The 21,413-nt window shown below is 43.8% G+C and overlaps 2 protein-coding genes and 1 long non-coding RNA gene across 13 annotated transcripts in view; all 3 read right to left on the reverse strand.

Moving 5' to 3' along the window:
* Positions 1-342, reverse strand: part of LOC138060849 (CDC42 small effector protein 2) — an 86,584-nt gene extending 86,242 nt beyond the window's left edge. For 2 of the 5 annotated variants that reach the window (XM_068924787.1, XM_068924795.1), the window contains exon 1: positions 142-266. The gene's annotated coding sequence lies outside the window, so the exon portion shown is untranslated. Of the gene's footprint in view, positions 1-78 lie in introns of all 5 variants that reach the window. The other 3 variants (XM_068924801.1, XM_068924788.1, XM_068924799.1) reach the window with 3 other exon arrangements.
* Positions 343-2,361: 2,019 nt separating this feature from the next.
* Positions 2,362-3,560, reverse strand: LOC104150277 (uncharacterized). Its single transcript, XR_695567.2, has 3 exons — positions 3,451-3,560; positions 2,673-2,734; positions 2,362-2,498 (listed from the first exon to the last, which is right to left on the reverse strand). It is a non-coding gene; the product is annotated as an uncharacterized lncRNA (long non-coding RNA).
* Positions 3,561-8,730: 5,170 nt separating this feature from the next.
* Positions 8,731-21,413, reverse strand: part of LOC104150276 (complex III assembly factor LYRM7) — a 38,018-nt gene continuing 25,335 nt past the window's right edge. For 5 of the 7 annotated variants that reach the window (XR_011137271.1, XR_011137268.1, XR_011137270.1 and 2 more), the window contains one exon: positions 8,731-8,909. The gene's annotated coding sequence lies outside the window, so the exon portion shown is untranslated. Of the gene's footprint in view, positions 8,910-18,094; positions 18,228-21,413 lie in introns of those variants that run through there. The other 2 variants (XR_011137272.1, XR_011137269.1) reach the window with 2 other exon arrangements.

Here is a 21,413-nt window from a genome sequence, read left to right on the forward strand (position 1 = left end):
CCCCGCGGGGCTCAGCCCCGCCCGCCGGCCGCGCTCCGCGGGGGCTCCCGCGCCCACACCCAGGGCCGCCCCAGCTACCTGCCCGCCGCATCCCCGGCGGCGGCAGCGGCGGGGACCGCGGCCGCCGCCCCCGTCACTCACCGCTGCCCGCGGCGGCGGCGCCGGCTCCTTTGTCTGCCCGCCGCGCCCGGCACCGTCCTCGCCTCCTGCCGGGAGCCGCGCGCCCCCCCCGCCGCGCTGGGGCGGGGGCGGTGGAGTCGGATCAATGGAGGAGGCCGGCGGCCGCCAGGCGCTCACATGCGGCGGGCGGGCGGGCGGGCGGGAGGGAGCGGCGCGGGCACCGTGCGGCCCGGCTCCGCGGGGCCCGGCCGCCGCCGGGCGCTGCCTGCCGCGGCGGGGGCGGCTGCCGCCCGGGAGCGCCGGCGCTGGGCGGCCGGCGGGGGGTGAAGATGGCGACCTCGGCGGCGCTGGTGCGGCGCGGCGAGCGCAGCGGATCCCCGAGCCGGCCCGCTCCGTGCCCGCTGCCGGCTCGGCTCGGCTCGGCGCGGCGAGGGGACAAAAGGGCCTGTCAGCCCCTATACACCGCCCGCGCCGCCGCGGCCGCCGCCGCGCGTTCAAACCGCCGCCAGAGCCGGCCGCGACGCCCGCGCCCCCCGCCGTCGCCGGAGCCGCAGCGCCCCCTGGCGCCCGCAGGCGCCTCCAGGCCGTGGGGCGGCGGCCATGGCCGCAGGGCCCTCGGGGCGGCGGAGGTCGGGCCCGGGCTGGCAGCGCCCCCGGGGCTCCGCTGGCCTCGTCTCAAGCAGGCGGTGCGAGGGCCTGGGCGAAGCCCCCGCTCCCGGTGGGGAGGAGGAGAGGAGACCGGGCCGGAGGCGTCGCCTGGCCTGCCCGCATGCTTGTGCCACCTGCGCCGTGTCCGGGAAGGTAGGACGTGCCGGGACGGTTAGCGATAAAGGCGATTAATTCTGCCCCGGCGTTCATAAGGCCTGGAGGGAGCCGTGGAATAACCAGTGCCTAAAAACTGGTATGGTTCAGGTCACCGATGGGCAATGAAGGAAAATGTAAACCATGCCCAAATACTCTGGCGTGTGGCTCTGGTGTAAGCTGATGAACTTTCACATCTCACTAACTTCGCTCGCAAGCTCAGGACTTTGGTCCGTGATGACGAGATGGATCTGACTGTGCAGATGGGTTGGGGCTCCCTCTTGGGTGCTCCACACCCACGGCTCCTATCAATTCAAAATAGGTGTTTGCACCACTGTGATCTTTTATCACAGCTCTCTCCTCTCCATTCGTTGGGCCATATATTGTCTTTAGAAAAGAGAGAAAGAAAGAAGGAGCTTTCACTCTTCTGAGCTAAACATGGCGAGCATGAATCAAACATGGACCATGACCAGTGTGCAAGGTAAGATCATCTTCACGGCAAGATACCCAGTGACAACTTGGTTATGCTGTGTTCCAGTTCTCCAAATTAAGAGGAGTTGTCATCCTCCTCCGTCTCACCTCTGTGCTAGTTGTCCGCATTTTGCAGATCATGTGTAGTTCGGCTCCATGGGTAAAAATGGAAAATGCTGCAGTGCTAAGGAGTTTCCGCTAAGCTAAGGAGTTTCCGCTAAGCTGAGCTTGGCCAGCATCACAGGGAGAGACTGGAGAGACAAGTTTATGCAGTGGAAAGTTTCCCTAGCTATACTTAAATCAACCAGCTGTAATAAAGCAATCCGAAAGAGGATATCAAACATATGAAAAATTATTCAAAAGCTGTTGCTCTTTGTTTTGAGTCTCTATGAATACTTCTGACACCTAGGCTTTTTAGCAATACAGGTGTCGTGTCCTTAATGAAATCTATAGCAACTGAAAATATAATGCAGAAGGCAGCGCTCCTGCAATGTTTTCCATTGATTTTCTTTCTTCTCTTGGCTTTTGTTATTTTTCCAGACTCTTTTATTATGATTTTGAACATTTTTCTAAGAGGCCTTTGTTTGTGCCCCTTAAGTACCACGGGTGGTAATTTCTGAATTGCCTCCTGAAGGACACCGTGTGAGGGGTGTTTGAATGGGGCCACATATCCAGCCACTGACCTTCCCTTGCGCAGATCCAGCCACCGAAAATCACCAGTCCCAGCCCTGCGGTCAGTGATGCAGTTGCATGTTAGGATGGTGGAACATCATTATCTGAGCTGCAATCATTGTTACCATTCTAGGTAAGCTTCTCATTACTATGAATGGGCTTTTCTTCACAAGAATCCTGTGATGTAGAGAAAGTGTTATTATCCCGCTTTGCAGATGAGGAATTGTAGCATAAAGAGACAGTATGGCTTGCCTCAAGTCCTACATGTAGCATGTGGTAAAACCAGAAACTTAATCCAGAGTTTGAGTGTAGATCCAGTCAGTCTAACCACTAGTTCATCTTCTTTCTCAAGCTCTGTTTCTCAGGGCTCCACTCCTGAAAATTTTGGGGAGAAGGAGCAAAGCAGTACTGAAGAAGATGTGCCTGCACAAATTCTGTTGAGCAGAAAACAAAGTAGTTAAATGGAGATGATGGGAGTAGGTATATTTACACAGAAAACTTTCTGCAGAAACATCCTGTTTTTTCAAGTGTCTAAACCAAGAAGAGGGACATGCATACGATATGTCACTTCAACATTGTAAATGTAAGAAAGAACTTCCAGCTCTTACTGGCCAAGTTTCATGCAGGAGCGGGTGAATCACAGGGACGTTGCGGGCATCTTAGGCCAAACCTGCAAACACATCAGTGATTCCCATGAACGACTGTCCGCATTAGGAGTACCACTGTACTTTCTTCAACAGTTGTGGCATTTGCCTCAGATCCTGTCATAGCACATATGGTTTGAGCTGTTCCCCACAGCAGTTCCTCTCACAGAACAAGGATGTGCCAAGCGCATGCATCCACAGCTATCTGCGTGAGATGGTTCTGGTGCATTTTTCGTAGTTTTGGGTACCTCCCCTGCCTTGTGTCTCAACAGAGTGCCCAAAGGCATATTGAGTAGCCTTCCCCCCACCCCAGCATAAATGGATAAGAAGCCAACCTCTCCAAGGCAGGTCCAGCAGCACAGTCAGGAGGCTCGTCTACATTGCAAAAGCATGTGCCAAATAGTTGTCAGAAGACAGTCATGTGCCAGGCTCTGCTTCTGGCAGGGATGGTACATATTTAGCTGCCATGGTTACTAACAAAGTACTAATCATGTTGGTGTGTGAGAACAAACTGTTGTAGGGAGCCAACCATGCCTGTAAAAAACTCAATTAAACCTTCAGCAGACTGAACTGAGTTGGACAAATGACTCTGACCAACAGTTTGGACTCTGCTTTATTATAGTTAGTTCCTCAAGAGCTAAGGCACTTTGCTTTTACCACTTTCCAAGTATTTCTGAAATGTCCCCCTGACTAAATACTGACCATTCCTCTAATATCTTTCCCACTTTGTTGACAGTCTTACCCACATTGTTGACTACTTCTTCTCTCATATCCAAAGGTAGTAATATGCAATAACTTTATCTTTCAAAAACTTCTTCTTTCTCTAATTCTGTCTTCAGGGTCTTACCTAAGCATAAAAATGGCCAAGCAGAATTAACTCAATATTCATATGAACCTCTGATGATAAGTGATATTTTTCCCACCCTGTGTGCCAGAATGCTTGTTAGGTAGCTTACAACAACGCAACAAATGGAAATACGTTGTTTTGCCGGCCTTGATGATGTATGTGAAAGAATGATTACTTTCTGAAAGGGAAAAATTGCTTTTTAATTCCAAATATAATGATACAATGCGTTGTTCTCTTTTTTAAAATGAACAATAAAATGAGCACGTTAGCTGTGCCTAAATAGCAGTGTGTGGGTGTAAACTCATAAACACCATGGGATTCCTCTATTTCTAGGGCAGCTGTATACAACGCAGTGAAGGTGTGGACCAGCAATTGCAAGTGGTTAAGTCACCTATTCATTGAGCCACATTAATTGACCAGATGCACATTCCTCACCTGTGGCGACTGTGTATCTTCATGAAGGCAGTCTAAGCACATGCGTTTGCTTTACAGCTGCCACAGGCAAAGAGCTAGGAGTGCGGTCAATTAACGTGACTCAGCTAACAAGAAGCAACGCGTTAAGCTCTGCTGGGTTAATCACTTGCAAGGGTCTATTCATAACCTAATGCTGAAGTTGAGTCTGGTCATAACAGTCAGCTTGAGGAGGAGATGAGCAAAAGCGGGGAGGGGAAGCATGTCTGGCTTCTTACTTGTCTTCTCAACCACATGACACTACTGGAAAAATTGCCTGCTTTGAAAGAGGAAGCTATGGGGGATATTCACCTTCCCATGCTTTCGCTACATGGTTCCTCCCGGTGAGCAAGTTAGGGTAAGGGAAAATTTTACTTGCTCTCTCCAGAAGAGGCAGTAGTTTGAGCCTGAAGTCCCAGCAATCCCTCTGAACCTGAACGGAGTTTGGATTCACGCTCCTCTACATAGCAGCCTGCTGACTGCCTGTGTGGAGCCTGACAAGCCATGCCTGCCTTGCATGGCTCTGTAGATAGAGCCTTATAGCCCTTATGGCCATATAGGTGTGTCTCTTTCCAAATTGGATCCATAGGACAGAGACTTGGAGCACAAGCTACGGTTGTCTTTTGCTAAATTAGCATAAGGCAGATTTACAACACACCAAGAAAGCGAGAGGAGAATGGAAAAGTACATGTGTCCTCTTGGCTCAGTGACTTCTCACTCAACATGTAAAGGCCTGAACTTGGCAAAGTAGCTCAGATTTCTTCTGCATAATGAAGAGAAGATCTATGAACGAAAGGAGCTACCAAGTGCAAATCTAAAGGGAATTTCTCAGATAAAAGGAACATTTCTATCAGAAAGGAACTTTGCTAAATAGCTATAGCGAAAAGGAGTACCATATAGTTGCTTCACTGTGAGGCTGCAGTGAAAGCTCAGAATACCTTCATTCGTTTTCCTTTTTCTGATAGAAATACAACCCTACAAACAATAGCATTTTTACACTAAGTATGCATGCAAAAAAATCCTTTGGCTTGCAAGAGGCCGCTCCAATAATTGGGTTTCTAAAGTGTTTTCTGTAACTTCCCTTCATTTTATCGTATGCTTGTATGTGGCCTTGGAATGTCACAGTTAAGATACCACCCAGTGTCTCTGCTTCCTGTCTCACCCTCTGGCTGTCTCCTCTGTTTAGGTTGCATGTTGCTGTTATATGTTTGCACATCGCCTGGCATTAAGCAACTTCCAATTTGTTTGGCTTCTCTGCTTGCTATTGTGATGCAAATACTAAATAATGCTATGCTATTATTTTTACTATTACTGCAGAATCTCTAGGGATTAACTTTGTTTTCCTGTTTATGAAAATATTGGTTTCTTGGTCTTACCAGAGATCAGGGGCCATTCCATCAGGCACTGTAAAAAGCAGGCTTTCCTGCAGTATGCTACTATGAAACCAGACGGGTCACTGAACAGAAGGAAAAAAAAACCCTGGAATCCTGTTTGACATCTAATTTTCTCTACATGACTGTTAATGTTCCTAGGTGCCTTATTAATAGCATGGAGTGTTTTACAGTCTTATCTCAGTAGTAGTGCTGGCTACATTCAAGTATTTTCTTAGGAAGCTTCTTTCTTCATCCTGGAAAAGATCCTCTGAAATCAACAGGAACTTTGGGTAAATGACTTATTAGGTCTCTGAACCATTTACGATCATCCTTACCAGCATCCTGCCCACATTCTGAAAGCTGCCAATGCCTCCTTGTTTTTGTTCTTTAATCTTTTCCTTCTTTTTGAGTTTCTAATCTCCACTTTCATTAAAGATTTGTACTCTCTCCTCTTCTTTTTGAAAGGGGCTGTACCTAACCCCAGCCCTCTCCTAAACTGCAAACTAGGTGGACTTACGTTCTCGCTGGTATTAACCTGCCTGCCGCTCTAGCCCAGCCAGCTCAGTGCAACTGAGAGTGGCAACCGGATGACAACTTTTATTTCAGTAATGATGTAAACCACCATGACTTTTTTTTTTCTTTAAGCTGTTCAAGCCCTCCCTCTTTTTTGTTTTTTCCCAAAAGAAACATGAAAAATAAACTAGCATTCCTAATGTTTTCAGAATAAATCTATTTCTGGCTTTGAACAACACAACAGGATGCTGTATCCAGTATTGGGGGTGTTTTATTCTTGTAAGGGGAATTTTGTCCTCCCCATGAAACATTCTTTGGATTCCCAAACACAGGGAAGTACCCCACTCTGATGCTGACCCAAGACGTTAAATGACTTAAGTGGAAGACATACCATTCATATTACATTTCATCTGATAAATTGCAGTGTACCTTTTCCATTACTTTTTTTTTTTTAAACTACACCGTTTACTGTAGCTAGTTTAACTAGGTATTTAATTTTTGAGCCTGCAAACAGAACCTGATGGATAGGTAGTACTAAAAGCCCACTTGCAACAGTATCTGGCTGTGCAGTCAGCCGTTCCATTACGATGCCTCCTTCATTTATGTAACTGGCAGTGAGTTGCATCGACTCGTATATTGTTGGTATTTTTGATTTCCTGCCAACCTGCTAGACTAATTTGGAATAACTTTCAGTCCCAAGCCACCAGAGATTGACGACATTTGTTTTGAACGGGGCATTCATATTCATGAGAAAAAAACAACCGCCCTCAGCATATGAACGGTGACTGTGTGCCCTGAAGCTTCTGCTCTTTGAACTTGCAACTGGAACCTCAAACCATATTATCATTAAGTACTGGTGTTTATGTCGTGTCCATAGGACTGGTCAGAAGAGGTGGGGCTCGCAAAAGAACAAGATGACAGGATAAGAAAAACATGCCGAGCTTTTCCTAGAATCAGAATCCCACTACTGCTAATAGTTAGAGTTGTATATGCACTAGAGCAGTCACAGGAGGCTTTCAGAAAACCTTCAGGTCAAGCCAGAGGCAGGGTATTTGTGAAGTTGCCTCAAAAATTAAACGCGGGAGTCACAGAATCTGCAGAAAATGCATGTGTGCAGCTACACAGCTTTTTATTACCAGGCCCTCAGTCTCACTGATTGGTTCTTGGAGAAAGTGTGGTTTTGCCTGCCGAGCTGCACTGCCGGACACAGAGAGTTTGCCACAACATGGTACAGTCACCCGAATGGGGCTGCGCCCAAACACCTGCCTGTTGTTCCCAAATACGATAAGCCCACTGATGTAGCAAATAACACTGACAATAGGGTACATGCGAATGGCCCGAGTGAATGCACCCTCTAGCAGCAGAAAATTATTCGCAGGTGCTGAGGAAATGAAAGCTAAATGTTTATGGCCATAATCCCAGTGAATAAGCAATAGCTCTAGCCACATGTGATAGGCAATGGTATACATGTCATCACAGTCCATTCTAGCTGCATGGACGTTGCCCATAATATCTGGTAGGAGAAGGTTTATCTGAAATGGAAACGGATGGTAACATCCATTCTGACTTCTAGTCTCAGCTTTGCAAAGGGAAGTGAGATCTCAGTCTGTGCCAAAACGAGGACAAAACCATGCATGTAAGTTGAAATATGATTAAGAATAGCATGGAGTCCCATGAATGCTGGAACTAACATTTTACTTTCTTAAGGTTTCTGTCCTGTAATCGATTCCCTGATGACTAGTAAAAGTCAAATGACCGAAGTTTTTGTTGCAGTGGAGACGGTCACAATGTCTCTACTGTGGGATTTCTCTGCAGTCTAACAAAAGAAAATAGCATTCTGTGGCTGGCCAGGGTTTCTCTCATCTCTCGGGCCACCTATTTTAATAAAACTTGCAGAAGCTTACAAATCTGAGCTTTCTAGCTTTCTTATGACAAACATGCATATATACAGTGTGCACAACTTGAAGTATGGTAAGAGAAACCTTGTTTCCTTAGGAAAAAAAAAGAAACTCTCACACAAATCTGGAAAGAAAGCAAATAGAATAACTGGAAAATAGCTTTAGAGAACTCTTCACATTTTCATATTTATGTATTTGGGAGAATGCGATTGTAGCCTTGAAAATAAGACTATCCAATTATTCAACTGACATGATGGAAATCATATCTGTCATAGGCAGGTAATAATACCTTTTTTTTCCCAGCTTTATGCCTTCAGCAATATATGGTGGCATTAAGTTCTACCAGCTAATTGCACTGTAAATCCAAATATTCTCTGAAAGTCTATTTCCTCTGGGTCTTGAGTGAGTGCCTTTTCTCTGCTATACGGCAAAAGTGAGCATGGAGCATTTAATCAACCATTTTCCTTCCCTTCATTATTCCATATTTAAACTTAAAGGAAACTTTCCTCAGATGTAGTTGTTGAGTAACAACTTTGCTGTCTAACGTATCATAGCACACTAGGATATCTAACTTGAATTAAATACGCTCATGCTATATCCAAAGACTAGAATAAGGAGCCTTAACGCCTTGAGGGCCTGCTGCAAAAAAATGGTTCACTCATTTGACTTAATTGGTAAGTTGCAAACTAAAAGACTGTCAAATATTTCTGAGGAATGGGCCCTTTTCGGAAGTATCTTGCTGCTGCATGCACCTTCAGCGTTTCAGCCAGGTGGCAGCAGCAAGGGCAGCCCAATGGGTTGGAGCTGGTGTAGCAAAGCTGAGACCGCCAAAGCTTCCTTCTCACTGTACTGACGCTTGTATTAGGCCTCTTCTAGTAAGACGAGACCTTGGATGATCAGTGTGTTATTATTACCACCAGCGCTTTGAATGGCACTGAAAATAGTTTTAACCAAGGTTTATTGCCCTGTGTTGTATTTCACTTATTCCAGGAATGTCTCCTTTTCATGTGAGGTAGCCGCAGCAGCACAGTAGGTGGTTGCAGTGTGGAGAAGCGTCTTTCCTTCCAGTCCGTCAGTGACTTCAGTCTTGTGAAATGCACCACTTTCACCCAAGTCTTACCTACAGAATGTTATGGAAGTGTTTAAAGAAAAAATATTTGAGGTGACGGTAATAAAACACCCACACTGAGTCATACAAGCAAGTTTCTGTGAAAAATTGCAGGAATGCACACCTGATTTCCCCCCATAAACAGAGGCATTTAGCTGCTGCTAATTGGCAGACCCATGTCCTGGAATTTTAGTAGAGTTTGGTGGATCTGGAGTAATTGCAAAGAAAAGCTGTGCAACACATGATAAAGTTGGGTGGACACAAGCTTAAAAAACAGTCAGTTTTAAATGGATGCTAAATGTAATTTAGTTTCCAAATTAAGAGCCAGATCTTGGAGTGGCTCCAGATGTGGAACTTTTCATTGAAATTCACAGCAACTCCAGCAACATCTCCTTAAAAAGCAACAAATCTGTTCTTGTACCTGAGGAGATTTCAGCTGTTCATTCCAGAATGGTCGCTCTGTAAACAAGGCACGTTAGTATAGATCCTGTTCATAAACAAAGCAAATACACTAGCAGTCCAAGTTCAAGAGTTTTATAGGTCACCCCCTGCTAAGTAATATGTTTCCCTTCTAATATTTGAAAAATATCCCATACAAAATGTTGATGAATACTTTTCCATTAAAAAAAACCCCTGACACGGAGACCGATTACAGCGTGCATAAATTGAAAAACTTATAGTGAAAAAGTGGAGAATAGCAGCAGGGAACAACTATATGAAATGTGCCACCTATTTATGTATTTAGCAAAACATTCCAAGGATTTCTATGCTGAATACCTCATAGAAATGGTAAAAGGTCTTTTCCTCAAGCACTCTATAGCTGAGCTCTAAATGGCAATGGTACATAAATAAGACAGTGCCCTGGAGGATATAAGGACATATAATTTTGAAAAGTCAGTATGTTCTTTAGTGTTTCGTGTCCACCATATGACTGTTTCCCTTTTGATTTCTACATTTTTAACCGTGTTGGTCCAAATACACATTTGGAAACAGGTTAACCACCGCATGTTTCATTGGGATCAGAAGCAGATTGTGGCATGACAAAACCAGAACCATCTAAGACTTCCCAGTTGTTAATGCACTGTGTTGCTCTATCCAGGGAGCTAGGAATTTAAAACAGGGAACAGCATCAGTCTATCATACCGAAAACCTTTTTGGAAGCTACTACCAAAGTTTATAGTTTGGCATTGTAAGATGTTTTATTTATAAGATATTTATGGTGGAAAACTGCGTGTCATATGTGGGCATATGCCTATCGGGGTTTAAACAAAATATGTACTAACTCATTTGAGTCCTAGGACAGGTTTTGATTTGGTCCTTCAGGTTTCCTCCCTAACCCAAATCAGATTTGCAATAAACCAAGAGGTTTGCTGAGAAGTGAAACTCTTTACACATCTTGCATGAGCCTTCCTCAAGAATGCAGGATGTATTTATGATGACACAATCCGATGAAAAAGAAATAAATAATAATGCAAGGATGTATCCCAGAGGCCTATTTCTGTTCCCACTGAAATCAATTAAAAAATTCTCACCGACTTCAATGGAAGCTGGATCAATCCCCAAGAGCTATGTTAGTTTTAGAGGAACTGTAATAGGAAAATAGATGTCTGCCTTGGGCAAAAAGAGAACGAGGGACTTTCAAAGAATCAAATTAGAGACATGAGGCTCAAGTTCCATTTATTATGCTCAGTCTAGTGTGGGAGTAGAACAATTAAATATTCTCTGGTCTTCCTTTACAAGTTTCTTCCTACTGCTTTCCTCAAAGGAGACTTCAAAGGAACACACAAAAAATAACAAAACCCTCACCTTGAAGCTGTAAAAATCCTCTCTTGCCTCCCCAAATCTCCCTCTGTGTTTAGCAGTTGTGTTGCACAGGCAAACTAATTCCCAGGAACAGGCAAGACTATTTCTGGTATCAGAAAGTTTCTCAGCTTTGTTGAGGATTTCATGTTTACTCATCCCCATCAGCTCCATGTGTTTCTCCCTACATTACTGACGGGGTTGCACAGAGGTAACCAGGATTAGCAGCTGGTGGGGGACTTGCAAAGTGCTCCAGCAGGTCCTCTCTTCCAGGTGTTGGTGGGACCAAAGTACAGGACATGCACGCTTACCCCATGGTGAAGACACAGCCTATTTGTCCCATGCTAAAGTTCTGGAAAATCTCACAACTGTCAAATTTCTTTTCAAATTCTATAACAACTAGTTTGTATGTTCCTGAATAAGCTATTGCTTTCTCTGGCTTTTCTGTCCTTTTGGACTTCACCCATATGATAAATGACCACTGTATACACAAATTTTACGTGAGTAACAAACTGACTCTATAGAAGCAGGAAATGGATGTGTATTTATTGATTTCCCAGGGCGGTCAACTGCTTTGAAAATAGGGAGCAGGTGCAGGCTGAAAAATTAATGGAAGATCAGGATATTAAATATAATTATTCTTAGTTTTGTTTACTTTTTGCCTTGGGCCAGCATCCATAAGCCCCGCTATTTCAGAGCTCTAGAGTTAGCATATCATGCACCAAACTGTAGCAATCCATGGACAAAACTTGGCTGGAGTGTGTTAGGCTTTCTGTCTCTTCCAAGGGGCACTGCAATACCGTGCACCCTGTTATAATGCCTGAGTATGGATTACTTACGTATATGTAACTTTGTCAGCAGAGTTTGAAAGTGACTTCTGATCTGGCTCAGAATTCAGGACTGTTGGCGTCCCAACCTACAATTCAGGACATCTTACAATCCTACCCTGCACATAAGATACTTATTTATTTTCTCTTTTACTCATTTGAGAAAGATAACTGCTACATCCTCAGCTGGTAATACAGAAAAGAAAGTAGTATTTGTATATAATGGTTTCCGTTTCAGATAAACCTGTTGTGACAGAGACTTCAAAATGGAAAGTGCCCTAAAAGTTAACTTAGACCATCTGAATTCACTGATGTGCAGCAAAAAATGAACAGCCAGGCACAGAACATTTCACTTCCATATAGTTTCAAAATTAGATAGGTTGTCAGTCCCTTGCCATTCAACAACTATTTGATTACTGTATGTGTATTCTCTACAGAGAAATAATAAATATTTACATTATATTTGTGTGCGTACATGCATGGTCGAGAGAGAGAGAGAACCCAGTCCCGTGAGGCTCCAGAAACCATAAACTCCTGTCCCACAGTCAAAAGCAGAGGAGTGCCTCGCAGCCTGAGTCACTGGTGCATACCACTAAGAGCAGAGTTACCAAAACCAGTGTATAAATATAAACTAATTAGAAAAATAACTCCTGAAAACCGTCTATAACGGGGCAAGCAATTCATTAAAAACTTCCTCACTGTTTGCCTTTCTTCCCTTTTGTATTAGTGGTTCTGCTGTAAATCGTTTTGTATTCTTGAGTCATTGCCAGCAGTGCTATCAAAAGGGAAACAACGGGAGCAACTTTACAGAGATTGCTGTCTTTATATGGCCACGAGATGCTAATACGGCAAGGCTATTCATTCCGCAAACTGACTTTCTTTCATTTCATGCTTCTATTACCCAAGAGAAAATAAATATTGCAGAAAATGCTCCGCATAGCTGTAGAATTTCTTCTCAGCCTGGCAGCAATGAGAAGTGCTGCAGAAAGCTGTGTTCTCAGTCGCTCTTCTCTGCTACACATCTTCCCTTGTCTCTTTTCTCTGCCATCGGTTTTGGAGTGGGTTTGCAGTCGTGAACAGGTACAGACCTTCTGCAACTCTGCAGAAGGGAGAAGAAGGGAGCTTACCGATGGAGACCAGGGAAAGTACCTGGGGATGAAGAGGAACCTTCTTCATTGCACTGTTCCAGCCAGGGAAAAAGCTCCTTGGCATGTGCTTTTGATTGGGCTGGACTGAATGAACGCTCATTCTTTGATGATGCGAAGAGCCCCTTTTACCACAAAAAGAGAATAGAAACCACATTCTCTAACTCGCTTGAAACACAAATTGGGCTGAACAGACAAAACGCACCCCAAACGTTCCCCTGTGATTCAGGCCTGCAAATAAACTCATGGGGATGGTATAGTGTGCTGCTCATGTCCGCACCTCAGGAGAGGTCTTCAGAATTTAGCTTTGCTTTTTCATTTACCCTTGAAAATATCATTAATAATAACTCTAAAACATGATTAAAGCCCTAGCCCTTCATCCACACACATCAAACTTCCTAACTTTACTGATAGAAACCCATGAAATACCAGACCGCGAAGTCTGAGGAGTAGTTTTCTTTTTTGCTGGGGCAATTTTTTTGAGTCAAACAGAACAAACCGTTAGGCCATACAGGTATCTACATGGTCTGCGTCACTGTGCTCTGCCATGTTCTGCTTTCCCTCACCTAATGCTTTTTCTGAAGCAAGTGCATGAAGCCCGTTAGCCAAAAACTGCCTACTGCTACTATGCAACTTGGCACTTAGCGTTAGGAGCTGCCCTCTCACTAAATACGTGACCTGTGGACACGTCCTAAAAATGGCATTCTGCCTCATTAGTACAGAAGATGGATTCTTCTTTATCTCCTTGTATGGGGGCAATTTGATGACCTTCGGTGAGATTGTTCACGATGTTAGCACAGACTGGGACTCTACTGGGCACAAAAAAGAAACTATAAAATGCTTCTCTGTCTGATAGAAGAACTCAGATATACGGTTTTGTGTTTTATTCTTATTAAAAACTTCAGTGTGAGAAGGAAGTCAAGTACAGTCAAAGTAGGAGGGGAGGAGGAGGAGAGGAGACTCAGGACACTGCGTATGTTTTAAGTCTTAAAATGTCGTGTCACCAGCCAGGAACTCTTATTATGCAAAGAAATACTTTTTCTGCCACATGTAATCTGAAATAGTTTAATGAAAGTCTAAGTTTAACAAAGCTATTTTCATTTTCAGGAAGTCATAGTTTATACAGTTTAAAACATGAATGCATGAAAGATAGCCCTAGGGTAACTAAGTCCATATCTGGAAATGCAGCAGATCACTTATGCCAATGGCTGATTTAGCAGAGCCTGCTTGCAGAAGTCAGAACTAATAGTGTATATGCCCACAACTTACTCAACATTGTATTACTCTTAGTGGTAAACACTCTCTTATATTTTCTTCATGATTTTAGCCTCATTATCATAATTGACCATGTCTCATAGCTCTCCTTTCTTATAACTGGAATTAAATATCTCCATTATACAAAAAAGCAAATGTGAATTATGAGGTGCCTTGCAAAGAAAGTGTCAGCTAAATCAAAATCATGAGGATTAGACTTCTTGAACTATATTCTCCGCTGTATTCCTCCAAGACCTTAGATAAACCACTTAGCCTCACTGCAACTGTTTCTCCGTCTGTAAAATGAGAATGACAATACTTTCCTGGGTTACTGATTAACATTTTACAAATAGCTTTACAACTTGTGAAGGCAGAATGCCATGCAAGTGCCAGGTGCTGGTGACTAGGTCTGCTAGCAAGTGGGCATGGTATGAGGGACGGATGCAGCCCTTGTCTGGGGATCATGCAGGTGGCTGGCCGGGATTGCATTGCATGTTGATGCTAGGGGAGGCCTAAAGTCACTTTATCACAGATTTTGGTTTCTGAGTTGGTAGATGGGGAGATTATGTAAAAGATAATTTTGTTAGTAGGTGCCATACCGTAACCTGACGGGATAATTTAGAACCTTGAAAAGAAAATGTATAGAAGCAAAAATGTTGTCAGGGATTCATTTTATTAAAATTGTCTTCACGCTTTGGCTTACTTTTTGATACATCTTGCAAATGAACATTATTTTTAGGATGTGTGGAATTTTACTATAGATTTGAATGGTACTGAAGATTTTTCTGGAGTTGTGAAACATACAGAGGGCTTGGGGAATGTTTATGATTAAAAGTGGAGAATGACACTGAGAGGAGGTAGTTTTGCTCTGTGAACCTCATCTGTTCCTCTGGCTTCCTTGACTCTTCCTTTCCCTTTCCTTCCCATCCTCTTTCCCAACAGCTGTCCTCTACAGTTGCTGTAGTTACTTCTGCTAAAGCAATACCAGCCTTCCCAGCACTAACAAGGAGTGAGTTTCAGTTGTTTTTGTGGTGTATTAGACCACTGTGCTATAAAACTAAGTGGGAAAAGCTGACTGAATAATGAATACTTTTAAATTTGACCATTTTTTAAGTAAAGAAATGAATGCTGATTTACATTAAGGGTATTTTATAGAAAGGGGTTAGGAAAGGCAGATAGTTCCTGAGAGGCCCAGCAAGAGGCAGACACCCACCTACCTGAAAGGAACAGACAAACATTGATACTTGTTTTTTCCTACATGTCTCACTTATGTAGTCCCCTACTCAGAACTAATGATGGCTTTTGTGAGCCCCACTCCTAAGCACACAGCTCACCTCAAGCATTAAACAGCAAGCCAAGGGTATCAGCTCAGGTCCACTGTTGAACCAGGCACCAAAAACATAGGGGATACAACATTCAGGACTGCAAAGTCTTTGTCCCTCTATGGTGATACCCTGTTTTTTCCCTAGTGACGAGAGCTGGGAACGTGGACCACTTCTACCACACAAGCTATGACTTGTTTAGGTGCTTGTTGGTGGGGAAGGGAGATAAGTAAGGAAAGGAAAAAGACTCACATATCAGTCACCAGAATCATATATTTCATTTTCATCGATTCCGATTTTTTGGTTAGTACTTATTACCACCAACTTCTGTATTTGGAGGCTTCTGCTCATTCCTTTAACAGGCTTATTTCGCTCCCCTGCCCACACACTTCCTTTGCATCAGGCATGCCTTCCTGCTAATATTGATTATGAGTCACTTTACTTCTGACAGCTATTTAGAGTACAGCTTTCACAAGGCCATGAAATCCCTTCTTTCCCAGGGTGTTTCAGGCATGAAGAAAAACCGAAAATATAAAACTTATGTTTTCGACAAGAACTGAGAGAAGCTGCTTCATACTGTAACCAAGGCAGAGACAGAGTTATCTTTATCCATTAGCATTCCCTTCAGCACAGGGTAAGCAGAAAAATCCTTTTGCCATGGATGTCCATAATAGCTGTCTGTGGGGCCAGGCAGGCAAAGAGGTCAAACAGCAGGACTTCAGCCCCACAAAAGTAGGTGTGCTATGATCGTTTTGAACGGAGGTGTAGACCGGTAGGACTGCTGGGAGGGACTGGATCTAATGGTCATTTCTGATCCCTTATGTGTTCTCAATAACGAGGATTTAACTCTGACTGTGGCTGTACTAATTTAGCTAAAACTCACATAAAGACTACTAGTACTCTTTGAGGACTCAGAGCCAGCCTGCAAACGTCCACAGCTGTAGCTGTGTGAAAGACTAAAGATGGATTCAATTAATAAGAGTCACATCCAATTCATGTAGGGAACAAAGAGGTGTAAATTGCACCCACTGCACCTTAGACTTTTGTATCCCAAAACAGAGATTCCTCCTGTGAGAGGCCAGGAAGTGTTTTTGCCAGTTACTCTGTTATTCCCCCTGAGAGATAGGAACAGCTCTGAGCTGAACCAAGGGGAATGCTAAATTAGGGTAGGGTTTCACTGTCACCCTGAGCCAGTCTAAGGCTGTGTTGCTGCCAAAGGGGGCACTCCTGCTCCTCTCCATATGCCCAGCTGCCCATGCTTGCCATGCTTTTGCACTGGCTTTGGTGATCACGCAGCTGTGTGTCATGTCAGCACAGCAGTCTTACTGAAGTCTTCTATTTTTTTCTTGCAGGGGTAGATTTCAGCCAGATCAACAAGCTGACCCGACTTGCCAAACAATTGCAAGTTCTGATACCAAAGTGGTAGCAAGAACACGTACCTGGGGACAAGGCGTAATTTCCCATTCCAGTGGCAACCTCATCTCTGATCAGCTGAAATCAACAATGAAATCATGCTGACAGTGCCTTGAACACACGCCTTGATGATCCCTTGTGCAACTTCCATTAGTATTATGTTTGTCAAAATGCATTTTTGGCAAACACAACCTCATAGCATCAGCATCTGGTTAAGCCAACTCAGAGCACAACTGTTATGCACATGTTACATGAGGTACCTGCATTTAGCAGCAGGAAGCCTTGAATCTATCCTGATGTCCCACCTAGGGCACTGGCCTGCACAGCTGAGGTCAAGACTAGCAAACTCATTGCTTGGACCATGGAGCAAGAAACCCACGGACATGCAGTTCACACCCGGTGCTACACTCTGCACTCAGAAGTGCAGCTACACTGTGTCAGGGCTTCATGCATTATTTTGTGATCATCTCCTCAAAGACAAATCTGGTAACTCCAGACATTCAAGAATTACCTATCAAGGCATATGTAAATGCACACAACATGTACCATCATCTAAGCATTTTATTAACCACGTAACCATAACTTCCAGAGCTTCTTCTAGGACAAGCTAAATGCAAACATGTGGCTGTTCTTTATTTCTATGTCGTAGAAGGGTACAGCATCAAACAGCACATCCGACAACTACTGAAGTGATTCATAAACTTCCAGCATGAGATCGTTCACATAATCATTGCTATCCTGTTGTGTGCATCAGAACCTGGCTGTTACTTGGTAACTGGCGAATGTTCCCCAACTTTTTTCTGGCTAGTGCATGTCTGCTGAATGGTTAATTGTTCAGAAAATATTTATCATGTAAAATATTCATTTTGAAGCATAGTGAGGATGTATATGTAATTCACCAGAGCACTGCAGTACTGCACCACAGCTGACTGAATCAACTTGAATGAGTGATTTCTAACAAGAATTCCTGCTGTGAATTGCAGAAAAATTAGAACAGTATTGGGTCCCCACAGGCCTATTCTTCAGCTCACAGATCTGCTATTCCAGATATTAAGCCCTAGAAATGCTACTGCCTCACTGTAAAAAAACCTTGTAAATAACCTAATCCACACTAACTAACATATGATAAGATGAAAAGACTGCTGTAAGCAAGAGATTTATATATAAGATGTGTTTGTGTCAAACATATACAAATCACATATATAGGTACCAGTCTCACAGTTAATAATATACCTGTGTCTCCTTGTTTAAAGCAGAAGGGCACTACCACTGAGGATTACAAAAGAGGAACAAACAAAGGTGTCGTTCTTTGTACAAAAACGGACAAGAATAATGGGATATGACCTGAAGCACTGAAGACTAAGTAAGAAGTAAGAGGGGCATTTCTCTCTCAGCAATGTTGTTCCATCCATCTCAGACGTACAGTATGAAAGAGGACTTGACCTCCAAAACCCCCAAGGCCCAGACCTTTGTCTTTCCCCCACACCTTTCTTCCAGGCCTCAGATCTGCTGAAGGGTCAGGAGAAGGCCACGTACAGCAGCAAAGACAAGCGTTTTCTTCTCACCAGCCTAGTGGAAAATACAGTATGATGTTAACACAGCCGGAGGCTATACGCACCATTTTGTGCAGCCCTCTCTTTGCGGGGAAATTCTTTTAAAGATGAAAGCTGGGAACTGGCTCTACATCAGCTGTGGAGAGCAGGTCATCAGGGATCACAGGCAAGTCACAGAGGACGTACTGAAGTACAGGGGTTTTAAACAAGCAGCCTTACCCCATCCCCTCTGAGGGCTAAGCTCTTTATTCTTCTAAAAAGGAGGAGATACTTCCTCTTCAGGAAACTCTGTAAAGACCCCATAACCGTTTTCTTTTTCTTAGCCTCCTTTCACAGGTCTACTTGCAGCAAGGTATGAGCACGTGCTACTCTGCTTCTCTGGCTATTTGTGTTGCATATTCTATTTTAGTTTTAGAAGTGTTTTGTTATGTTTTGTGATTATTTGCATAGCTGCTGATCACTCATATTCACTTCTTCCATGGACTTACTCCCACCTCACCTTACACTGTGCCACATACTCTGGTGAATACTAAAGTAATCTCTTTTTATTCTGTACAGCCACTGTATAAAGTGCACTCTCATCACCTTGCTATTTGTACGCTGCGGATGCTAAGTTTAATAGCGGACCTGTTTCTGCAGCTAATAGCAGAAGACAAAGACGTAAAGAGTCACTCTGAAGCCATGTAGCTGGGGGTCTCACCAACACAAGGCAAAAACGTGACTGTGGCTCTGTGAATAGCAATCTGCTCCTCCCTGCCTTCGGGTCCAGTCCTTTTTGCTGGCAGAGGCTATTTTCTACTCTCTGCTGCCATTAATGCATGTGCCAGTATATTGCGGAGGCAGTGTCAATATTCCTCCCACCTCTAACAGCCCCAGAGTCCCACTCAGCCAGGCATCCGGCAGCTTCAGGGCATCTGACCTCTCCTCCTTTCTGCATCCAGACAGCGTGGGCAAGTTTCGTTACACTCCCTTACGCCCCCGTGCCAATGCGCAGAAAGACACTCCAGGCTCTGATGGGGGTACCTAGCTCCTGCCGACGCTATACACGTTTTAAGGCAGTGTATGCAAAAGAATCAAAGACTCATTTCAAGAAGGGAGGAAGGGAGGGGAGCTATTACTATGAAAACAATTTTGTGCTTGCAGGGAAAATACTTTGGATGTAAGAACTTCAAAGTAGGACAAGAGTGATAAGAAACAGATCTCAATCAGAGATTAATTTCCTGTTTTCTATTCAAAACAGTCCTATGTCACAACCAATGCAGTATTTCTACGCTAACGTGGCCAGAGAGATTTTATCTTAAACGCTTACGTCTTGCTACAAGCAGAAAATGAAGAAATAACACCACACCAAATCTTTTTTCTGCCTAAGATTTTAGGATGTGCTCTCTTTTTCCTGTGCTAGTAATTAAATTGCCAGTATAAATTCCCGCTATCCACTACTGTGATTACTGAAACATCTTTCTCTTGGCTCCCTGGGGCCATTTAATCTGTAACGCAGGTCCTAAAACTACTCTCTTGGGCTATCAACCTGACCTTGTCAGTCTGCTCCTGGCTTCCTCCTTCATTACGTTTAGTTCAGTGCTGGTGTTCTACCCTCCAGGTCAAGCCTGAGCCAGCTCCTCTTGAGGAATTCAGCTTCGTATTTCATCTCACCCTCCGCACTGCTGGGGTGCTAACCTCATGCTACAGTTTTCTCTTCCTGCCGCTGCCCTTGCTTTCTGCCAAACCATCTCTGACGGATACATTCTTAGGTAAAACCAGGGAGGCTTTCTTCCTTCATAAAATCTCTCCTGAATCCCCATTTCTATTCAGCACCTGAAATTTCTGGTTGTGTATTTTTGTTAACAAAATACATATACATATCTTAAAACCAAACTTCAGTTCTTTTTGTTGTTAGGCTAAGCAGCCAGGCAGAATTGTTGTTGGTACTCTGCTCCATGTCTCCCTTTGTTGCATTGTTTTGTAAACTAATTAATAACCTCTTGAAAGCAAGGATCAAATTTTCTATTTACATTTTAAGGTTTCCTCCCACAGCATATGCTTTTCTACTGTTAAAATGATAAATAATCGTAATTGTTAGTCATTTATGCAGCAGCTCTTAGCTTTGTGAGGTTTGATCTGAACCACTAAATTAATCTTTCTGGAGACTATGAAGAAGCAGTCAATGTCACTGAATAATGAAACTCAATGGACTACAATTATTGAGACCTTCCATACTGTTTCTTTTTACTTTCTTTGTCCATTCACTACCTCCAGCTCTAGTCTCCGTGCTGGCCTACCAAACTGAAACTAGGATAAAAATTCTCCACGCAAGTACCCAATTTAACTAGTATTTCAACTGTGGCATGCATGAAGGATAACAGACATGCACCTCTTTTTGCTTAATTTCTTGGTATTCACATTCAAAATAGAATACCGTGAATCCTTTAACAGCTGGCCTCCAGAAAAGAAATCTTGAAAGCAAAAAAAAGGACTCTCCCTATCCTCCCTAAAATGGTTTCGAGCCTGGAGTACTGCTGTTATCAGAGAGGAACAGTAAGGAAATCTTCAGGGAAATGACTGCATCTAGTCCCTCTATGTTGGCTTCCAAATGCAAACATAAGAACCTATATGTTTACAGAGCATTTGCAACTTAAAAAAATACTTGCCAACACCTAATGCGACAGCAGGGCAAATCTAGGCTTCCTGAATTGTATGTGGCTTGCAAGCAGTTTGGCAGTACCTGCTGCTAGTCTTTGCAATGAGAGCAAGGCTATATAAGGCCCAGAGGCTGTTGGATACATAGTCCCTAGGCTAAAGGACAAAACAAACAGACAGGAGTTTCTGTGGCCAGTATCACCAGGTAATCGTCTCTTCATAACTGACCCTGAAGTTGCTGTACTCCCTGTGGATAACTGACAAAGAGAATCCAAGCAGGAAACCCTTAGGCCACTGAAATGCATTACAAAGCTACTGTAGATTTCCAGGGGTCTGGAGAGAGCCATTGAGAATCATTCTGATCTTTTCAGAAATCCGCTACAGCTTCTGCCTTATTCAGCGCTTCTCCTTGAGTGATGTCTGCCTCCCTCAAGACCCCTCTCATCAACCTTGTCTCCCCCAATACCCCTCTCCCTCTGCTTGTGTCAACCACACGGAAAGGAGAGATGCAGAGAGCCGCCCCGTGGAGGACTGGTCATTGCTAACCACTACTGTTTAACAGGGC

Source organism: Struthio camelus, chromosome W, assembly GCF_040807025.1.
Source record: "Struthio camelus isolate bStrCam1 chromosome W, bStrCam1.hap1, whole genome shotgun sequence".
NCBI lineage: Eukaryota > Metazoa > Chordata > Aves > Struthioniformes > Struthionidae > Struthio > Struthio camelus.